The sequence below is a fragment of the Ambystoma mexicanum genome, chromosome 8 (assembly GCF_040938575.1).
Source record: "Ambystoma mexicanum isolate Mex_15411 chromosome 8, UKY_AmexF1_1, whole genome shotgun sequence".
In the NCBI taxonomy this organism is placed as follows: domain Eukaryota; kingdom Metazoa; phylum Chordata; class Amphibia; order Caudata; family Ambystomatidae; genus Ambystoma; species Ambystoma mexicanum.
Window position 1 is genome coordinate 1,466,283,840 of NC_090929.1, and position 24,474 is coordinate 1,466,308,313.

Here is a 24,474-nt window from a genome sequence, read left to right on the forward strand (position 1 = left end):
CCCTTGGAAATTCAAAATCTTAAAATCCAGAGTCAGACACTGATTGAAGAGGGTCCTATTGATTGTTTTGATGATATCCCGCTGTATTTAGAAGACTTGCAAATGTAGATATTGAAGGAACAGAAGAGATCTTGGAGAGCCCATTAAAAGCAAATGCCGAAAATCCTCATGATTGTTCGACTGGGGAAGTAAATCTGAGTCCTGGGGCCCTCCGAAACCCCAAGAGAAGAAAGCGGCAAAAGCAGAAAAAGAAGGTTAGTGCCAGGGACATCCTTCTATATCTGCAGCTCGAGAAGCCTTTGAAAAAATCTAAAAATAAAAAAAAAACAGCTCCAAAAAAAACAGGAACAAACTCCTTTGTGAAAAAGTTGGCAATACATCTTGAGGAGAAATCATCAGAACTCGCTGCTGCCACATCTTTAGCCACAGAATCTCCTCAGAGCACAAATCCAAACAAACCAAGTACCAGCAAAGGGGGTCCTGGTAAAAATGGGAAAAAAGGTACCTGTAAGAATTAGTGAGGGATCAAGTGGCACAAAGGTACAAACCTCAAACACTGGTATGCAAACTGAACCTACAACTACTGTGATTGCAGCCCCTAACAATCAAAACCCAAATGTGGGCTTTACAAGCATTAAGATAGCCCCAATATTCTTAAAAACAAGACTCAAAAGGAGAAAAAAGAAAAAACCAGCTGTGCGGACCTACAAGAAATCTCAAATATTAAAATTAAATTGGCTCCTATCTTCTTAAAATCGGCTGTGAAACCAGTAATTCCAATATTAACAACTGCACCCTCCCAGCCACCCATCATTTTTGATGAGGTGCTAACTAGGTCTGCACCAAACGAAGCTGACTGTTGGAATGGCTTGGGAAAATCTCGAAATTCTGAGTCTCATCCCCAGGGTGGAGAAAGAGAGGAGCTTGACGGATTCCATCATATTGAAACTGCACGAAAAATGGAATCTGAAATGGCAAATTTTATAATCCCGAAGGTTTGGTTAAGACTTGAGAGACCAAATAGGTATACATCACTCTGCAGATCAGTCTTACTGTCGGAAATTAAGAAAAACTACAATCTGTTTCTTTTTGCCTCGGAAGACATAGGGCCACATTACAACCCTGGCGTTGGACCATGGTGCTATTAGCACCATGGTCCATGCCGGATTCTGCCATGGTGGATGGTGGATTTACCGCCCCATTCCAAGGTTGGCGGGGCGGTAAATCCCCATTCACCATGGCCCCTTCCCCATTCCCATTTTTGGCCCATAGGGCTCAATGGGAATGGGGAAGGCGCTAATTACAGTACCGTAAATTACGGTGCCGTAATTAGCACCAAGGTCCCTTAGCGGGTTGGACTTTAACGCCTGCAAAAAGCAGGCGTTAAAGTGTGAATCGGGCGTTAAGGGTTTAACCACGCCGCAGCCTTTTACAGCGCCGTTAACCCCTTAACGCCAGGGTTGTAATGAGGCCCATAGAGTATGAATTTCCGGCAGGTGACGACAAATTTTATGTGGAGATTGGCCTAAACTCAAGAAGAGCCCAACAGGCCCTTTTTAGTAACAAGAATGAGTTGGCTAGAGCAGGCCTGCTGGTATATGAGTCAGAAGAAGAAGACAGGCCCAGAAATCATTCCAATACAATACAAACAGGATTGGAGAATGCATCCAACTTTGCAGGAGTGGCCGGAACATCGAAAGAGCCACCAAGGAGTATGACACCTGGGTTTAAGCTAAATGAGAATCTCATAACAAAACTTCCTGAGATCATCTCACAAATCTTTTTGAAACTCGGGGAGGAGCAAAATAGTCTTCAGACAAAAGGGCTTAAGACTAGTCTCCCGGAATACGAGAGGTCCCAGTTTCTTAAAGAAAAAGAAACTAAAAAAGGATCTGTTGCAAAATAACAATATTTTGTTATTCCAGGAGACGTGGCTCGTTAACCCCATCGAGATAGAGGGTTTCACAGTCTTAAATCTTGGGGCTTCACAAAAATGAAAGGGAGACCGGCAGGAGGACTTTTAATAGTACTCAAAAACTCCAGCATTAAAGAAATTGTACCCTTGTGCAATAATGTGGTGGGCATACAAGCCTGTAAAGTAGAGGTAGAAGTAGATGTACCTCGCGCCACCGTGGTGCTTATTAATATTTATTGGAACCCAGCTAGTACGAACCTTCAAGAGTTCACAGAAATTCTACATTCTACACTTAGGCAGTGAAGACTGATTATGAGGGAGCCCACATCATTCTAGCAGGGGATTTTAATGCAGATCATATCAACCCAGGGAGTGTGAGGATAGGACAACCTAAGCCGAGTACATTGCGGAAGGGCAAATACTGGTGGGATTTCCTCTCATCTTGGGATTTTGAAAGGATATATGAGAAAAACGGGGGTGTGGAAACAGGAGAACCCACATGGCGTCAAGGGCCCTCTCAATCCACACTTGATTACATCTTCGCAACACCGGGTCTCACAATTTATTGCCCTAGTCTCACACTTAATTGGGAAGGAGGCAGTGACCATGCAAGTTTGGAGCTTTGGTTCTCGGAAATACAGAAATCCCCTAATCAGCTCAGCTCCCAGGAACTTGAAGGCACAAAGGGCAAACTGAGAGTGGTAAAATATAAACATGGAGTGAAAAAGCTGAATGAACTTCTCGAAGCAGTTCCATCTCTAGCGTGGATAGAGAAATTTCACCCAGAGAAATTTGGGAATTTTGTGTGGTCCATCTGTCTTCCAAGTGAGGTAAAGGCCGCAGGGAAACAAATACATGGCCATCATTTTGATGAAGAAACATACAAACAGAATAGAATCCTGTGACAAACTCTCCGCCACATAAGGAAAAATGGAGTAGAGGACCCCTTCGATTGCATGCAAAAACTTAAGAAGGTTAAACAATCCTATAGAAATTGGACGAAGAACCATAAACATCAAAAACTGCAAGAATATGGGGAGAGAATGCTATACCTCCTTAATGCTAACAACTGTAGAAACTTCTGGGCAGCGCTAAACCAACTGGAGACTGGCTACAATAGTTCCCTATGCAACTTGGTTCCAGAACATAAATGGGTGGACAACCTGTCCAAAAATTCTGAACATCCAGGATCCAGAGAGTTCATAGGGCCTTCTACCAGTTGGGCATTGACATTTAACGAACAAGCCATTGAGGAGCTCATTGCTTCCTCTTCTATGTCAAAGGCGGCTGGGCCTAATGGACTCACCTATCAGGTGTTAAAAAATCAGCCCAAATTATGGGCAAAGCTGCTATACCATCTTTTTCAGGAAATCCTCAAGAACAGGATATATCCTCCCTCATGGAAGAGTGCATTAATTATTCCATTCTTTAAGGGGGGCGATAGGTTAAGCCCAGCAAGCTATAGACCTATCGCCCATCTGGACATAGACAGCAAACTCTTTATGCGACTATTGTTGAAAGAACTTAAGTCGTGGGTGGACTCTAAACAGATCCTTTCACAGCATCAAATGGGCTTTAGGAAAGGTCTTTCCACCAGCTTAACGGACCCTTCTTGAACTTACTTAGTGAAAGATCTAATGAGAAGGAGGGCACTCAGCTATTCGGGGCCTGGGTTGACCTGTCCAAAGCATTCGACCTAGTCCCTTATCTGGCAGAAGCTCTATAGTTGGGGGATCCTAGCACCCTTGTTGGCCATGCTCATAGAGCTACATAAGAACACTACCATTAGGGTGAGGCTGGATGACGTCGGCAATCTCTCAGAGGTAATACAGGTACTGACGGGAGTTCGGCAAGGGTGTCATATGCCCCTTTATTCTTTAACCTATTTCTGTCAGACCTCAGAGATTTCCTCGCCTCAGCATCAATGGTATGCCCTAGGATAAATGGTAAAAGAATACATTGGTTGGCCTATGCGGATGATCTTGTCCTGTTGGATGGTTCAGCGATTGGTCTGCAGCAGCTCTTGTCCAAATTAAGTGAATATGCCAAACTAAATGGCCTTATAATCAATCCATCAAAGTCCAAGATACTTATATTCAAACATCCCAAGAAAAATCTGTCCTCTAGGAATTGGACCTTGGATGGTAAGGTAATTCCTCGGGTTAATGAGCTCTCCTACTTGGGCTACGAAATCTTAGCCTCCCCAGCCTTGAGTAAGGTGATACCGGTTATACTTGAAAATACCTCAAGAATTACTGCTCAGATGAAGAATTTGAACGGAAAATTTTGCACATTTTCAATGCTTTCACTCATCAAATTCTATATAGGCAAAGCAGTCCCAGTTCTCCTTTATGGCTTGGAAGTAAAACCTCTACTTTGGAACTATGATTGGAACAAAATCGAGGGATGTTTGTGGAAAACAACACTACACCTTCAATTATGTACCCCACTTGTCAGCCTGAGATTCGAATTGGGTCTGATTTCCCTGGCCTGTCGAGCGGATTGGAAACTTCTGTCCCTTTACCGTAACATAATAACTGCAAGTGTGCATACCCTTTATTTTGACGCAAATGAACACCTTAAAAAAGCAAAGTCGAAACACCTTCTGGGCTTGGAGGGAAAAGTGGGAGGTATCTTGCTCAGGTTGGATCCAACAACAGAAACGCTCATTCAAAATCCTATGAAGGTCAAAAAACAACTTGAAATGAGCGACTGGATCCGAACAATTGATGGAGTAAGGAATCTTAACCCACCAAATCTCTTCCTGAAAGTGGAGAGAAAACTTGGTACTCTTCCACGCTACCTCCAAAAATTTCCTGAACGAAATATAAGAAATAATTTTCTTAGGGTGAGACTAAATATAGCTTATACGGGGGAAATCTTAGCCCAAAGAAACCAGGGTGACAAAGCAAAAAAGTTCTGCAGGCGCTGTGACTCTCCGAACTTACAATCACTCAAACACCTTCTGTTGGAGTGCGAAGGCACATGGGACACAAGATTACAGTTTTTGGGGAGATTTGTTACCAGAGAGTGGAGCTTAGCACAGGATTCATTTTGGGATAGACTCATCTCTGGTCAAGAAATCATGCTCACTGCGGCAATAGTACAGGTTTTGGAAAAACGTTCTATTTTAGTGAACTGTAAGTCATGGGTCCCTTAGTGAGCATGATTGATGAGGTTGATTCATCTTTCCTAGTCAACCTTGGTGGTCTATACTATTCTCATTTTATCTTTCTAATCTAGTTTGCACCTTGCTCTGGTGCAAACAAGTGTTATTGCATTTTTTTTTCTTTTGTAAAGGTTTTCTTTGTAAAAAACAAAAACAAATAAATAATTTAAAAAAAAATCAGAAAACTTCATTTGAGACACTATTTTATGGATAAAGATGAAGAACAAAATATACATATACGGGCCTTCGGATTCCGTCTACCTTTACCCCCATGGATAACCAAGTGGTGAATGAAATTTTACTATTTGAGAAATGTGTCATGAGTGACCTCAAAAGACTTAAAGGTAAAAACAAAACCATCAGGAATAATCTTTATAATAATGAGAGAAAAGCATTGGAAGAGCTAACATCAGATTCTAGGCTGGTGATAAAACCAGCAGATAAGGGAGGGGGCATAGTAGTCTTGTCCCAGACAACATACAACAGAATGGTCCTTGATCTCATAGACCCCTAGTTCAGTTGCCCAGGAAGTCAATCCTTGAATTTATTGGGATTTAATATTGAAAGACTCCCAGTTTAGTTACCGGAAGTCAATCCTTGAATTTATTGAAAAGTAGTTGAAATTGAGAACACTACTCAGATAACACTTGGGATAACATGTACCCAAGCGTATGTTAAAAAATTGTTTATGCTTTGGAACACTAGTTAAAAACAAATTTGTTGTTTATTCTATTTTGTATAATCGCTTACAAATATCAGGATATCTTTTTCATTAATTCGTTGTGCCATTACTATTTCTACGTGTGTATATTGTGTATAGGATCCTTGATTTTATTGTTTGAACTGTATATTTTATGATTTTTGAACTTCTTCTCATAATTACTTTGGATGCAGCATCTGACTGTTGCTTGAAGTTTACAAATTTTATATATTAGTAATGAATAAGTTACCTTTGAAACTACTCAATTGAATTAAGTGTTTTTTGTTTTTGGGCCCTTAGATTTTAAGGGTCCGTTATGAGGACATAGGGAGATATGCAAATAAAAAACACAGGGAGCCTAATATAGGACATTCCAGCAGTTGATTAACATATAGACCCTCTGTGTGATGTCTCGTATATTGTGGAGACAACCAATAATTAAGATCATTAGTAGCGTAAAACAGTGAATACATTGTGTAGGTATTTAATATAACAACACCCTTCATTGTAGTACACAACATAAACTCCACCTCAAACCAGCTTAATGATAGTAAACCACCACCAAACCAGAATGCTCTTCCCAGGACAACAATTCCAATTGACTAATTAAGTCAAGAGAGATCTTGTTCCATGAGTGTTCTGGCCAATCCACCATGCATGGGCACATAACTTGTGGTTAAACCCTTGTCAGCCAAGCTGCACACTGTACATCCTTTCACCAACAAATCTGCATCCCTATCTATAGATTGCCACTAGTATCAATCTCTTGACCATCTTTTTGTCATCGCCACTCAACACTTCCCTTCATGAGCAGTACACAGTAATTTATTTCACTCACTTGTCAGTGGTTCAAACTTATACCCTCACATTAGCACTCCACCCTCAAAAGACAACTCTTTCTGTACCTTAATAAAGGTTGACTCTCTACATGCACACACATTCGTTTTGGCTATTCCCACTCTGAACATGACATCATCTCTTTCATAATGTCATCTTCAGCAATGTCTTCTTCCATTCTTCATCCTAAACTGCACTGTATTCAGTTCCACAAGCGCAACCATCCCCCATTTACTCTCTGCACCCAAATCCATCTCATTAGGAGCAATTGGTAGTCTTGAAGGGCAACCTGCCTTATGTGGGGTGAAATATAGCCCCCGAAGGCCAGAAATAAAGAGGCCAGAGTGATGGGAAATGCCCATTGAAATATAAGGCCAGCACAGAAATGGTGATGTCAGACAAGAGGCCTATTGATCCAAAAACAGGCCTAAATCACCAAGGAAAGAAAGTGGGTTGGAATCAAAAGTGCGAAGATATGCACAATCCATTTCAGCAAGGAAAAGAAAGACATGTGGCTGATAATGCCATTTTGCCAATCCATGGAGAGCTGCACTTTTACTTAAAGAGACAGCAGTGCGTACAATACCTTCAATGTAATACCAGATGGTGCTCCAGGCAGCTAGAGTGAAACCGAGCTCATTGCAGTTACAAGAAATAAAAGAATTTCCTTTTCGTTTTCCCTCATCCAGATGACAGTATGCAGAGAAAAATGCTCACTGGACTTTCAAAGTTTGAACATGGTTTTCTCATAAAACTGCCCTATACATATGGACAATCCAGAAGTGATACTCATGTATTTTGAAACTGTGACATTAAAGAAACTTTGTACTACATGGATAAGGCCCAGGTACCTTACAAGATGCCATGTAATTTGTATTGAGTGGGAGTTTAACAGGCCATTTCTTCCAGGGTATATGTTATGTTATGTTACTTGGCATTTATATAGCACCGTATGTACCATTGGTATGGTCTGAAGGCGCTGGTAGGTGGAACGCCCTTGGGAACCGAAGTTCAAGTCAGTAGAGAGAGTAGAGAGAGTCAAAGGTGCGTGTGAGCACCAGATATGTGTGCAGCTGGTGTGGCATTCGTGTAATAGCTGCTTCTTAGTGGTAGGTGTGGTGGTTGAGAGGTCAATAGTATGTGTTCGTTCTGGCAGGATTTATCTAGACCGAATTGTGGCTGCGTTGGGGCTGAGGAGAACGCCTGGCTGGGGTGTGTGTAACCAGCAGTGTTTAGTAGTGATGGGGAGTTTGAGGCAGATGTTAGTATGAAGACAGCTATCCCGAATGGTGTCATAGTGTCGCTGTGTTCTATTTGAGTGGTGGTGTAAAGAAGAGAGTAAGCGTGGAGATGTGAATATGGTGGTTTACTGTAGGTGCTTGAGTTTGCGCCCACTCCAATAGTTCCATGAACTTCATCCGTTCCATGTACTCTGACTGTTCCGTACATTACGACCGTTTCAAGCACTCAGACCGTTCCTTTCAAAGCTCTTTCAGACGTTCCATGCCCTCCAAACCATTCCATTCCAACGTCACGCCATTCTGTGCACTCCAACCCGTTCCATGCACTCCCATCCGTTCCTTGCACTCCCATCCGTTCCATGTCCTTCAACCATTTTATGCACTCCACTCCACCATTTTATGCACTACTCCTTTCATTAGTTCTACCCACATTATCCTTTCTCCATGCATCATCCATGCACATACGTCATGTTCACACTGCTTGTTTCATTCGTTCTACCCATGTTATCCTTACTCCAGGCATCATCTATCCACATACGCCATCTTCACACGTTCCATTCACTTAACTAATTGCACCTATTTCATTCGTTCCATGCACTTCATTAGTTCCGCCCACTTCGCCGGTTCCAAGCACATCACCTGCTCATTCACCTACTTCATCCGTTCTACCATTTTACCCGTTCCACCCACTTCACCCATTCTACATCAGTTCATCCGTTCCATCCTCATACTTTACCCATTCCATCGACAAACTTCACCCGTTCCATCCACATACTTCATCTGTTCCACCACATACTTCACCCGTTTGATCCACATACATCACACGTTCCATCCACACACTTCACCTGTTCCATCCACACACTTCACCAGTTCTATCCACATACTTCACCCTTTCCGTCCACATACTTCACCCGTTCCATCCAAATACTTCACCCTTTCTGTCCACGTGCTTCACCCTTTCCATCCACATACTTTACCCGTTCCATCCAGATACTTCACGCGATATAGGGTATCCACTTCACCCGCTCACCCGATATAGGGCAGACTTTCTAGACTTTGGCATAATGACGTTATTGGGGACACTGTCAAATCTCGCTATGCCAGAGTGGTGCTGTTATATACACTTCTAGAATCAACTTTGTACCAAGAGGATATTGGGCACACTTCTAAAATCAGCAACGGCACGCTAAAAGGCACACTTCTAAGTACAACCAAGGCACGCTATTAGGCACACTTCTAATTTCAACTAAGGCACGCTATTAGGCACACTTCTAACTTAAACTTTGCACAAAGAGGATAATAGGCATACTTCTATATTCAGCTTTGCAGAAAGAGGATAATATGCAACCAAAACAACTTTGCAATGGGGATGATATTAGGCAACCAAATTTAAATTTGCACGGTGAGGATATTCAACTAAGGTGCGCTAATGGGCACACTTCTAAGGTAAACCAAAGGCACGCTATCAGGCACACTTCTAGATTCAACCAGGGCACGGTATTAGGCACCCTTCTAAAATTCAGCTTTGCACAGAGAGGATATTAGGCACACTTCTAAATTTAACCAAGGCGCGCTAATAGGTACACTCCTAAATTCAACTTTGCACATAGAGGATATTAGGCAACCCAATGCAACTCTGCACAGAGAAGATATCAGGCGCACTTCTTAATTAAACCAGGGCGCGATATTAGGCTCCCTTCTAAAATTCAGCCTTGCACAGAGAGGATATTAGGCACACTTCTAAATTCGACCACGGCGCGTTATTTGGCACCCTTCTAAAATCAGGCAAGGCACGCTATTAGTCACACTACTAAATTCAACTTTGTACTGAGAGGATATTATGCATACTTCTAAATTCAACCAAGGCATGCTAATAGGCACACTTCTAAAATTAACTTTGCACAGGGAGGATATTAGGTATACTTCTAAATTCAGCCAAGGCACGCTAATAGGCATACTTCTAAATTCAACTTTGCACAGAGAGGACACTTCTAAATTCAACTTTGCACAGAGAGGATATTAGACGTACTTCTAAATTCAACCAAGGCACGCTAATTAGGCACACTTCTAGAGTCAGCCAGGGCATGTTAATATGCACACTTCTAGATTCAACTTTGCACAGAGAGGACACTTCTAAATTCTACTTTGCACAGAGAGGGTATTAGGCGCACTTCTAAATTCAACCAAGGCACGCTAACAGGCACACTTCTAGAGTCAACCAGGGCATGTTAATATGCACACTTCTAAATTCAATTTTGCACAGAGAGGGTATTAGGCACACTTCAAGATTCAACGAGGGCATGCTATTAGGCACACTTCTAGAGTCAACCAGGGCATGTTAATATGCACACTTCTAAATTCAACTTTGCACGGAGAGGACACTTCTAAATTCAACTTTGCAGAGAGGATATTAGACACACTTCTAAATTCAACCAAGGCACGCTAATAGGCACATTTCTAGATTCAACTTTGCACAGAGAGGATATTAGTTTCACTTCAAAATTCAACCTTGCACAGAGAGGATAATAGGCACACTTCTAGATTCAACTTTGCACAGAAAGGATATTAGGCACACTTCAAAATTCAACCTTGCTCAGAGAGGATAATATGCACTCTTCTAGATTCCACTTTGCACAGAGAGAATATTAGGCACACTTCCAAATTCAACCTTGCACAGAGAGGATAATTGGCACACTTCTAGATTCAACTTTGCACGGAGAGGATATTAGGCACACTTCAAAATTCAACGAGGGTACGCTATTAGGCACACTTCTAAAGTCAACCAGGGCACGTTAATAGGTACATTTCTAGAGTCAACCAGGGCATGTTAATATGCACACTTCTAAAATCAACTTTGTACCGAGAGGATATTAGGCGTACTTCTAAAGTCGACCGGGCACGCTATTAGGCACACTTCTAAAGTCAACCAGGGCATGTTAATATGCACACTTCTAAATTCAACTTTGCACAGAGAGGATATTAGGTGCACTTCTAAATTCAACCAAGGCACGCTAATAGGTACATTTCTAGATTCAACTTTGCACAGAGAGGATATTAGGCACACTTCTAGATTCAACCAAGGCATGCTAATAGGCACATTTCTAGATTCAACTTTGCACAGAGAGGATGTTAGGCACACTTCTAGATTCAACCAAGGCATGCTAATAGGCACATTTCTAGATTCAACTTTGCACAGAGATGATATTAGGCACACTTCTAGATTCAACCAAGGTACGCTAATAGGCCCATTTCTAGATTCAACTTTGCACAGAGAGGATGTTAGGCACACTTCTAGATTCAACCAATGTTAGGCACACTTCTAGATTCAACCAAGGCATGCTAATAGGCACATTTCTAGATTCAACTTTGCAGAGAGAGGATATTAGGCACATTTCTAGATTCAGCTTTGCAGAGAGAGGATATTAGGCACATTTCAAGATTCAACTTTGCCCGGATAGGATATTAGGTACACTTCAAATTCAACGAGGGCACGCTATTAGGCACATTTCTAGAGTCAAACAGGGCATGTTAATAGACACATTTCTAAATTCAACCAAGGCGTGTTAATAGGCACATTTCTATCCAGATACGGTGCAAGCTAAAGTTCAGTTTCCTACATGTGTGGGACTAGCGAAAATGGCAAGTAAGTTAATATGCATCACAAGGCATCATTTACAGTCCATTTATAGTGGTCACAAGTCTTCCTAAGGATGTATTGTTTAAGTCTATGGCAGTCTACGTTATGGAAGGTAAGGTAGAGTGACAGGGGCTTTCTGGAGTAGAGTAATTCTTCTACACCCCACCCATGCCACACTCACGGTTTTGTTGGTGTCTGTTGGCTTCCTTGGCTTCCCCTGCTGACACCTGCAGACACATCTTGGAGCCGCCAATGTCAGAGCCGCCCTTGGGGCCCTTAGCCGCAGGGGCTGCCAGGCAGAGGGCTGCCTTGGTCGGTTCATTTAAGACCAGACAGTCAGTCAATTACAGGGTGGAGGGAGGTCCAGGCGGAGGGCGGAGGGAGGTGAAGGGGGAAGCAAAAGAGACGGGGAACGGAGCAACACAAGGGAGCCTGGGGGCACATGGGGACATGGCTGCTGGCCACAAGATGTCAAAATGGAGCAGGGGGTCCCTGCAGCTCACCAGGGATCACCACGTTGCGATGTTAATGTAAATTGGAAGCAGGGGGCAGCAAGAGGGTCGCTAGACTCGAGGAACTACGGGAGAGTTAGCCAATCGGAGGCGGGGGGCAGGCTGGGAGGCGGGAGGGAGACCAGGAAGTGGTCACAGGGCTACGCAGCCATATGGGAGCTGGAGATAATTTTTAAACAAAATTCGGCCCAGAATGGGGTCGCTGGGGCACCTGCACTCACCTGCTTCCAAGATGTAAAGTGGAAGCAGGGGGCAGCAAGAGGGTCGCTAGACCCGAGGAACAACGGGAGAGTTAGCCAATGGGAGGCAGGGGGCGGGTGTGGAGGCGGGAGGGAGACCAGGAAGTGGTCCCAGGGCTATGCGGCCATACGGGAGCTGGAGATCATTTTTAAACAAAATTTGGCCCAAAATGGGGTCGCTGGGGCATCTGCACTCACCTGCTTCCAAGATGTAAAGTATGAATATGAACCGGTAATTTCTCCAAACATGAAACTTAACCTCCAAGACCTTTCCTCTGCTGCCCTGAAGAAAGGGGCCTGGGTGTCAACCATCAATCAGGGTCATTACTTAAAAATATAGAAAGAAATACACAGCTTAGATGTAAACCATGGTAAAGACAGATAAGGCCATCCCTGTTTTTTCAGCAGAAGTGACCTTGAGGTCACAATTCCCATAAAATGTCCATTCGAGTTGATATAAGGCCTTGAAGTGGGAGGCAAACATAAACATGAACCAGGCTCTTGCTGTCACATGCTTAAGGGAAAATGAAACTGAAAGCAAACAAAGAAAAAACTGTAGTTTAAGTGAATGGAAAATACATATTATTGCATAAAAAGGGCAGCGTAGATGCCACAAAGGTAATTCAAGACTTTTATTAATGGTGATAGTCACCCCATTTGAACCATGCTAAAACAATTTTTGTGTGATAAACATAATTAAGTTATTATTGAAAATGTGATTTCGGCCCTCCCTTAATTCTGTGAGATTTGAAAGTTGGAGAGAGGTTGAAGAAAATAAGTAACATGAAAACTATGAAGTGGCATATTTTTCACTGATACGGCTCCTGAGTAAATGAACAAAAACTGTATTCTTGCATAGAAAGGGTGGGACTGCTTCAGATTAGCATCATCTGATTTGCCTTAAAATGTAGTTCTGAAAAATGTATTCATACATTTAAAGATTTGAAAAAATGTGGGTTCTTGCCATGTTGATAGATTTTTTTAGTTTTAAACATGCCGAGTCCCCTGTCAAATTGGTATGACTAATCTTTCTCCTCCCACAGCTGTCCTGACTCACTCCCCCCATCTCCATGTCCTATTAGCACATAGGTGGGAAGTGGGTAGAGAAAATCAGCCAATCCCTTTTGCAGGATTCATGACAGGTTTGTGATGTCATTTGCCCTGTAAGCAAACCAGTTTGCATTAGAACTGGGCTTTTTCCACTTATTCCGGGAGGCAACTGCTGCTGAACCCTCGCAAGAAACATCCCAGCAGAGAGGCCCGAATCTTGCATTGCAGACAGGAACCAGGAGACATAAAACCTGACGGGGACCCTTGGAGGATTTAAAGGAGACTCTCCTTGACTGACCCTGCTGTTCCGTGACGCCCATTCTAAGGCCTCTCCTGTAAGTAAAACTATCCCCAAAGCCATAGATTGTGTAGGCCCTGCATTTTCTAAGCATTTTTTTCGTTATTTCCCCATAGCAAAATATCCTGTTTGTCGCTGTAGATCCTTAGCATATTTAATTAAAGTAAATCAATTAATTCCCCTATAGAAATCATGGGATGGGTCTTGTTGGCATTCAAAACCAACAAGCTCTTCCCAGTGTGTTTTGAGCCATTATAGACATAAAGATTTGCCCAAAGAATTAATATCAGACCCTGTTTCCACATGAGTGCACAGGATGCAAAATGAAATTCCCCATTGACCCCCTTCATTTTAAATCAGAAGTGTGAAGCCTGGTAGTGCCTTTGCATGTGCATGGTTCAAAACGAAATTGCCCCCTTGGTCCCATTGTGCTCTGACCAAAACCACAAAGCCCTACATGTTCTTTATAGGTGTGGCAAAACAAAATCCAAATTGCCTTTCTTTCCCTCATATTGCATCTGTGATTAGAATCCCAAAAACAATGTTCCCATTGTGTTCCCACTCTCTGCCACTGGCCTTCAATTCATAGGGGTCAGGTCTAATTGATGTTTGGAGGGTGCGGGTTGCTGGGAGAAAAGTATCATAACCAATTCAGCAATCACTGTGTGTCTCTGTGTTGGTGCCTTTATGTAAGTCATTTTTGTTCTTGTGTTGCCACAGCTTTGGTGGCTGATGTTAGTCTATTTGTAAAATTTGGTTTAAATAAATTAATAAAGGATAGCTCAGGGGCAACGTGCTCACCTTGGAAGCAAGATGACACGGAGCACCACAGGTTCAATCTCCGGTTCCGCGCTTAGAAACCTCTGGGTATTAAGTGCGTTATGAATAACCTATCATATTACATCATATATGTTCTAACTACACACCAACCTGGTTCTTAGTCCATTGTGGCACCGGGTACTTGTTGGGGTTGGGTGCGAGACGGGTTGGAGGCCTTACCAAATTGAACCTTAACAAAACTAATAGTGCTTTATTGTGCGCTATATTCTTTGGGGGGAAAGGAACTCCCTGAGTTGAGTGGGACCGGGCGATAAACCCTGACACTTACATTTTCACCACCTGGCCAGATATAATACATCTATATCTTCTAAGTTGGCTAAAGGGAGTTCCTTTAATTACATTTGGTGGATGAAAACCCATTGCTAAAAGCAAGTTGTTGCTATCTGTTGGCCTAGTTTATACACACACACACACACTGTAGTCTCACATTTATTGTTAACTCTATATATTTCTACATTCAAGAAATGTATTTTGGTCCGACTCATCTGCATGGTCAATTCAATTCTAGTATGGATGAATTATGGAAGGTAAAAAATCGCTCTAAACACGCTTGTAAAATTTAAAATGTTTGTTCCATTGTGTGTTTTGTAAGACATTGTTAGTTTCTAAATAGTGCATACATCTTTTGGCATAGTTGGAGCCATTTACGCTCTGATTGAAGTACCATACATTTGTTTAAAAAGTGATCAACATATCTGAAATAATTGTTTTTCAATATCAGTTTCAATAATGTTAAAAATTATACTTTCTTAGCCTGTCCTGTTTCTGTTTGTAGCAATTAAAAGAGCTGTTAAAATACTTGTATGAAAACCGTATGAAGTGGTATTTGTGAAGAGGTATTTCCTCATAGAAAGTGCAGTAGGTATCCAGAAGGGATCTGCTGGATTTAATGCTTGGAATTTCTGTAAAACATTATCATGTAAGGAAATTGAAATGATGAAAAAGCTCCAACATTTAAAACAATTACCAACAAATATCAACTGGACTTGCATTCCTCGCCAAGTATTGCTGTATTATTAGAAATGTACTGTTTTCTACTTGTAGTCATTACAATATTAAAAAATAGACGCATCACACTATATCTACGTAATTGCATACATGAATCGACTACAGCCACTTGAACAACACCACATCCCGCTTATACATTCTAATTACCACCTGTCTATAGATCATAGCGTCTACCCTTTTTTATGCAAATCAGAGAAAGAAGCCGTTTATTTTATGTATCTGTACATATATGAACCTATTCCATTTATAAATTCCACAATTATTTAAACTTCAACAGTTTTAGTGTAGAAAGAGGCATCTAATGTACCCGAGGAACACAATTCAATAGCTTTACCAAATAGTCGTATACCATTTTTCGAAATCTGCATAATCTGCCCATGCATCATAGAATATGTTACAACTATAATACACCTCACTGTCAAAGGTGTTTTGCCAAGCACACAGCTGTCCCTGGTATGATTTTGTTGTGCTTTATCCTCATCCAAAAATGCAGCCACTGGTGTTTTGGTGAATTGTGCCTTGGATGCATATTGCCCATATGTCCCCACGAGTAGAAGAAGTAAGGTGGGGTTGATAGGAACTGGCTTTGCAAGCTTGTTGCTGCAGCTAGATTGCTTTGAGATAGGCTGTAAGGGGAGTGGAATGTGCAGTGACGGGGGCACTGCTTACCTAGACCCAGCTGCTGGGATCCACACAGGCTCTAATGATTCATTTGATACATTGTCGCAATATTATACTTTTCAGCCAAGGGTCTGATTCAGCCATCAATCCCTATTCTCTGCAGACATGGATGCCAAAATATAAACATGCCTTTCTGAGGAAATAATTCTCTCTGAAAACAAGTCCTTGTCAAGGGGACTTTAATTTTTCTAGGGTATAACTAGGAAAACACTGGCCACAGGTGTTGAATGCGCTGTCAGAAAACAATGTTTTTTTCACAAACAACAAATGCACTAACCAGTTGGTTTGATCATGTTTAAATTGAAAACTGAGTGAGTGGTCCTCACTTTCAACCTGCGGCACGTTTCATTGTCGATTCACTACTTGCATTGCACTAACGTCTTCCTCATTTCTTTTTCACCGTTTTGTAGATTTTCATTTTCAGGTCCCCTCTCTGGTACCCCCTTATCTTTCACTGTCCTTCCTGACTGGACCCTTTCCTGCCTCCATGTCCTGTCAGTGCTGCCCCTCGCCGCCACTCCAAGAAAATCAGAAAATGAAATGAAATGATGCCTGAGCATTTTAAAAAGCAATAACCTAAAATGAAGAACGTATCTAAGAAAATTACATTGCAACTGAATAACTGAAAGCAACAACCTAAAATTAAGAACGTATCTAAGAAAAATACATTGCAACTGAATAACTGAAAGCAACAACCTAAAATTAAGAACTTATCTAAGAACATTACATTGGGACTGAATAACTGCAGTGATGCACAGATAGGCAAATAACTAATAGTCATGAATTCCGAGAGATACTTTGTGAAAGCTCATCTGATCATGCAGATAAAGATAAAGTTTTTCATTCCACATAATCTTTAAAATGGGATTGTCTCCCACGCTTCCTACTGGGGACCACCCTCTTACTGAAACACATCAAATTGTCAGTCTTGTGCAACACACACGATTGCTTGCTCAAGCAAGATGGCTTACCCCTTATTGAATCGCTCACCATCTCCTTCTCCTTAACCTCCTTGTTGATGCTATATACCTTATTCATGTTCCCCACTCACCCATCAGACACCTGCACAGTGTTATGTAATTTCTTAATGACCCTCATGGGCACCAACCATCTCAAACCCCCTTACATTCTATTATCAGGAAGATTCATATGCAGCCACTCCCCTTTTTTAACAACCTGCTTGCCCACTTTCCTCAAATCAAATGTAGCCTTATTGCTCAATTGTCTAGCAGTTATCCTCTCCTTGACATTATCTTAATCAATAGTCCTTTGACACGCTCTACCTCACCAAGGTGGGCAGATTCTTGTGTTAGGCTTCCTTCCTCTTAACATTTCAAAAGGAGAGATACCTGTTGTAACATGGGGTGTGAACTTTTATGCTACCACAGTGTTCTCCTCATCCTTCTTACAATCTCTGCCTTCTGAGATAGCCACCCTTATACTGTTCTTAATAACTCTGTTAAACCATTCGACTATCCCGTTGGTTTCGGGTGGTAATTGGAACTTGTCTTATGTTCAATGTCATTGGTCCTAAAATACTCTTTCATCTCATCTGCAACTAACTGGACTCCATTTTCAGTGCCAATGGAAGGGGGATAGCCTTCCCTCCTAATTTTATTATCCAAAAATGCAATAATTTCCCTGGCACACACATTTTGGACCCACGTCAATTCGGCCCAGTGAGACAGCATATCAACTAGTATTATAACCAAATCTATTGACTCCTTGAGACCTTGCGGACCAATGATATCCAAACCTACTCTTTCCCGGGGAACAGAGGGAATAGACATAAGGGTCATAGGTTCAGCTCTAGAAAAACAACCTTTGGCCGCTTCTTCAAATACGCCACATTCCCTGATAATCCTTTCTATATGTACGTCCATACCTGGCCACCAATAGTCCTGTCCAACCAATTGTTTAGTTTTAGTCATTCCTTGATGGCCTTCATGAGCCATTTCAAGAATGTTCTTCCTAACACCTGTTGGGGGTAATATTTTATCACCCCTTAAAATCAAATCCCCTTTTATGCATAGTTCATCGAAAACATGCCTAAAGGGATCAGGCACCACCCCTTTTCTTAATTCAGCACCTTTCATACCACACTCCAACTTTTCCTTAACATTGATGATGACCTCATCAGCCGACATAGCCTCACACCATTCCTCCTGTGTCACTACTGCCTGGTCTATACTCACAATTTCTTCATCTTTTTCCTCATCATCTTTCTCATCCTTAGCCACATTAGTGTGCCTGGATAAACAATCTGCTGCCTTATTCTTAACACCAGGTAGGTACTCAATATCCCAATTGAAGTCTTGTAATCCAGCCACATACTTGTGAATCCTGGATGACACTTTATCCAATCCCTTCGACATAAGAATTTCCTTCAACGGCTTATGGTCCGATCTAATGTCAAACTTTATCCCCCACAAAAAGGGACGAATCTTCTCTATTGTCCATTTTATGGCTAAAAGTTATTTCTCTATCGTGGAGTAATTTTTTTCAGCAGCCCTCAACACCCTAGATGGAAATACAATAGTGTACTCTTCTTTCTCACCCTTTGACAGCACTGCACTCAGACCATGGTTACTAGCATCATTGATGATTATGGTACTTCTCCTTGAATCAAAGTTCTTCAACATGGGTGCCTTGGTGAGAGCAAGCTTAATCTCTTGGAATTCTCTTTCACACTGATCGGACCAATGGAATCTTACCCCTTTCTTTACTATTTCCCTCAAGTAAGTGGATTTACTCGCTAGACCTGGCACAAACTTGGAATAGTATTCCGCCATGCCTAAAAAGATACTATTTTCTCCTTATCAGAAGGACTGGGAAAATGTACACTGCTGTCCACTAGCTCAGTATTAGGCTCAATGCCCCTTTCAGATATAGTATGTCCCAAATATTGGATAGCAGTTTTACTAAACTTACATTTGTCCTTATTCAAGGTTAAAACCACTTCCATAAAGATATTTGACATTTTCTTTAACCTCTTATCATGTTCCTCCCGATCTTTACCATATACCAACAAATCGTCTTGGAAACACAGAACGTCATTCATATTGTGAAATAACTGGTATATGATGCGTTGAAAGACCGATGCAGCTGTTCCACATATTACATATACAACATTCCCAGTAGCATCACAGGATGCTACACTGCCATAGTGTTATTAACCGGCCGTTGATGGTAGCAGGTGAAAAATGGTGTGAGTACCTGGGCATATAACTGCAGTGCCTGGCAAATGCCTAATACCTATGCACAAGCCGAAACAGTTGGCTTTACCAAAGCTTGTTTTTAACAGAACTTTAGACATATTTATTATACCAGTAGAGTGTTTACTGCTCTAATTAAGTCATTAACTCTCAGAAGACTGCTTTGAAAAAACACTGGCAAGTACTTTGAGTGCAAACTTGAATGGCAAGGCTTGATTAATGCAAACACAAAGAGTTCCCATGAGGAGGTGTTTTTGGCGGCGACAGGCAGGATTGGGTTGGAATGGCCATAGGCAGTGCTCCAGATAAGATTTGGAGGTGGGAGTATTTTACTCCCTATTTTTTAAAGTTGGGAGTAAAATAATATTATGGCCATGGGCAGTAAATGGGCGAGTAAATAATCAAAACACCTTCAAAGTTTATGCCCTTCCTCATATGTCATTTCTGCCTATCTGTGCTCTAATGCAATAGTTTCTGCTTACAGGGGGCTCTGATATCTAATAGCCCAAACTAAAAACAAAGGGGGAAATATAATCATTAAATGGCTTGAACTTAGTGCCCCTCACGGTGCAGTAGCGAGTCATAGAAGAACACTGTTTGGAGAGAAAAATGGCTAACAATATCTGTGTCCTGTCCAGTAGAGCCTTTCCAAATGAACAAGCAGTCATCCAGCAGAATATAAGGGAATTGCAAGGCCTCCTCTCCTGGCAAATGTAATTAAGAATGTAACCATGCAAAGTCTAAAAGCAATTCTGTCCTCTCAATGCATGGACTGCCTGAGAACTTACCAAATAGTCTCAATGATTGTTCTTGAAAGCAGAGACGAACACGTGACAGGAAGCTCCCCTTGCTGTTTATAGTCATATCATGTTTATTTGGGGCCTAATTAAATTACGTAACTTCTCTTGAACTGGGTATGCCGCTATGGTAGTAATTAATTACTCTTTTAGATGTGGCAAAAGTGTACCTACCAGCAGTGGCTACTCTAACACTTAAAGGTTCAGAGGGAATGATGATGCCTCCAGAGAACCAACCTTCTTATATAACATTGTTGGCCAAAATACTGGATTGAGAGGCAACAGGGGCTTTGCAAGAATTTCCAGAAATTAGTGGTGATGAAATGTTCATAAAAAATAAAAAATGAAAAATAATGTACTACCTAATTATCAGTGGGGCTTTCCAGCACATGCAGGCACCAAGATAACACGTATCTATTTGTGACGACATCTTTAGACCTCGTGGGATGATAAGTGCCTGTGGTGTTGATTTTGGCATATGTGTATTCTGCGTGTTATACGACAAATCACATGATGCTGGTTAAGGGGTGAAAAGCCTGAGGGGTAATGCATGGAACAGTACAGTATCAGATCTAGAAGAAAGGGGGAAGGGTGGGTTCTAGCTGTGAACACTCCTGTGCTGGGCTCGGTGATAGATCTGATGGTCTCGATATCTCTGTGCAGGGTCACAGGTGGGAAGAGGTGAACCCACACCTTTTGTATGTGAATAGTGAAAGGTCCCAGTTACCTTGCAAATAAAAGTTTTGGTGAATCTCATGAATACAAAAGACTCTCACGCTGGATGCAGTGTTTTAAAGTGTGTTTCTTTATTTTCTGTAGTGTAGACACATGGTCTCAAAGTGGTCAGCCGACACGTGTTTCGACCTCGGATGGTCTTTCTCAAGGCAGGTAAGTAATGGTAAACCGGGGGTTATGTTGCCCCACTGCATCCAGCGTGCAGATCTTTTGTATTCATTAGATTCACCAAAACTTTTATTTGCAAGGTAACCAGGACCTTCTGCAGTATCAGATCTAGTCATTCCTTTTTGAGAAAAATGTACAGATCAAAGTTTCAGATTTCCTAGCCGAGAGAGTTGGGGTTTTCTGATACACGATTTGAGAATCTTCATTCTTACCCGGCCTGTTGAATACCTATATCACTAACATGGTCCTGGTGTTTGGAACTGCTGTCATCAGTATCAAATGAAGGGCGATGACACTAACATCCTACAAAACCACTACACAGACTGTTAGCTCCCACCCGGAAAGGTAGATGCCTTCAAGGAATGCAGTTAATTCACTGTGCTCAAACGGTAATAAACCAGAGGATTTGAATTGTAGAAACAAGGCAAAGGGAAGGGGGCATGTGGAATTCTAACATTACATTCAAACCTCAGGTCAGTACGCTAGTTAAGATCGCCCATCACCAAATCTACAACATTTCTCTCCTCCATTACAAGGTAACCTTTGGCTAATGCTTATCTCATCCACAGTATTGTTGAGAATTCCTGAGCATCTATCACAACCTTCAAATACATTGGACAAAGACAACACAACGAAGAGAAGCCACATTGATCTTCTGTTCAAAACAGTCCAAGCAAAATCATCACCTGTGTTTTTGGAAAGCTGTATTTGAGGTCGAAGCAAAGAGTTTGAGCAAGTTTGACCTTGGCCCTGTATAAACCGCACCCATTTTAGGATCAGTCTGAGACGGTGTTCAGAGAGGCATCAGGACGTTATAATTAGTAAAGCTAATGTAGGAATGATAATTACTTTAGAATCGTGTTAAATTAAAATTATATTTATAGTAGGTTTACAATGCAAATACATTAGAGTAGACATGTGTTTCTTAAAATTGGTTTAGAATTAGAATAATGATTTAAATTCATTGTCATTTGCTGACGGAGGGTTACGTTTTTCCCGGATAGAGCAGAACCTATTCCGAGTAAAATGAGGGAAAAGAGCAATAGAGTGAGTGGGTTTTAGTGACACACTTGCCGTTGCCTGTGTTATGCGCAAGTCCCAGTGGCCAGGTTCAGGGGGAGTCACGTGCTTTTTTGTTGTGTTAATGGAGCAGAGCTTCCCAGAGAGTAGGTTTTAATGTCATCCCTATTGTGTCCTATTTTTTCCCGTGCAGCAAATATCTTCACATGGAATGGTTGCAGAACAGCATCCATGTTTTTTTTTTTTCAGGAGGGAGCAGAAAACCGGTGACTGGGTACAAAAGACAAAAGAAAAGACAGCGAAAACAACGTATTGATTTTTTATGATGGGTCAAAAAATCAGTGACTCGCTGAGAATGACACAGCCCTTTTTTGGTGAAGAGCATTGGCTGATTTCATTGGTGACGTGCATGATTTCTTTTTCTCTGAGGGAGCAGGAAATGACTGTGTTGTGAGTGAGACACATGTTTTATTCTTAGAGGGAGGAGGAAATCATAGTGGCACGCATGTTTCTTTGCCTGATGGAACAGAAAACCACAGTCAGATGCCACCCAGCCAACAACAATTTTGCAATTATTAAATACCTGCAAAGTCAGACGTTTTCCTAAATGGCCGCAAAATCGACCGTTTTTTTTTATAAGTACACAAAAGATGCATTAAAACAATATTTAATAAGATGCTGCTAAGAGGGGGGGAATGGAAGAGAGGGAGCAGTGGGCCACATCTGGAGCGATGGGCAGGAGGGGGAGCGACTGTGATGTAAGAGGGAGGGCGGCAGGGGGAAAAGAGTGGGACAGCTGTGGAAATAGAAGAGGCGCTACTGGGGGAGAAAGATGGGGAGGAACTGGCAGAAGAGGGAGCGGGCAGGGCACGAAATGCGGAAGGAGTGGAAGAAGATTGAGGGAGCAAGGGATACTGAGTAAGAATGAAAGACTGGGGGCTGCTAAAGGAACTGAAGTTCCCAAGGTGTGATTTGGGAGCCCAGCTGGGAAAGTAGCAGAGTCTGGGGAGTGCACATTGCAACTTGGATGTGTGACAGAGCTAGCGAGTACGTGCATGACTGACCGAGTGTAAGCTTTGATTTAGAATTCTCGAGGGGTGTTGGTGAGTGTGAGAGGGGTGGGTAACTTGGGGATTGCAAAACATAGAAGGGGATATTGGCCCCATTACAAGCAATGCCAATCAATAAGGTTACTATAAAGTAAGCATGCACATTAAATTAGAGCAAAAAAAACACTGTTCTGGAACATCTGGGACTCTTTCTATTAAATTAACATTAACCATTAAATTCACATTGAAAACACCAGCGCCAGGTGCCACATGAGCAATGCATCTGCCAATGAGCATCATTACAAGTGACAGGCCAAGATATCATGTCTCCATGCCCTAGTCCCGGGCTCTGAAACCATTGGCTCTCCAGATGTTTTGGACTATGCATCCCATTAGCCTTATTCAGCATAGTCAATGGTGAAGTATCATGGGAGTTGTCCTCTAAAACATATGGACAGCCACTGGTTGCTGACCTCTGCCCCAGTCCAACCATGCCATTACATGACCATGAATCCCCATTCAAACCAACTCCTCAAGCAACTGCTGGGCCTGGGCCAAAAGACATACCCCATGCATGATGGTACAGTAGCATGCTGTCTCCTCCACAAGGGGAACGTGTCAACAAAAACCATGGGAACCAGATTCCCTTGACATGCCTACCAAGGCATGTGCATGTCAGAAGGCACACGTACCAATTATAAAATAGACATCACCCTTGCCCCTAAACCCACCCCTCTCCCATTGGCCTTTGGCCAGCATTTTCCAAAATTAATGAGTGTCATGTCCTGCCACATACAAGCCACCATGATGTAATTCGTCCTCAAACACGTTCACATGCTTCCTAGGGGGTTGAAGCAGCCCTTAGTATGTCTGGATCTAAACAACCTGCTGCTAATACCACAGAGGTGAGCGTCTTAGCCACTACCCCTAATTACGGCAGTCTGGGCATCCACTGCAGACCCCTGGCATGAATACATCTGCCAACAGCACCTACAGGGAAGCAGCATCCACCACACTGACTGCCACCACCTCGGCAGCTGTGGTTATTGGTATTGTACAAAAGTACCCACTCCCAAAAGTTTGACCCCCAAAAGTCTGACCCCCAATTTTCTGCATATATATATGTGGGGGGTAAAGTGAATAAAAAATGTATAGGGGTAAGGTGGGGAGGGCAGTGGGGGGTCTCCCCCCACATATATATTTGCGGAAATTTAAAAATAACCGGACCTTTGGGGTCAAACATTTCGTGTTAGGTAAAATCACATAGATCTGTGGTTATTACCACCATTACTATTGAAACTACTCCTGCTGCACCAGGTCCACCTGCCAACACCAGCTGGCGGGCCCCTGTGGGTACCAGTCA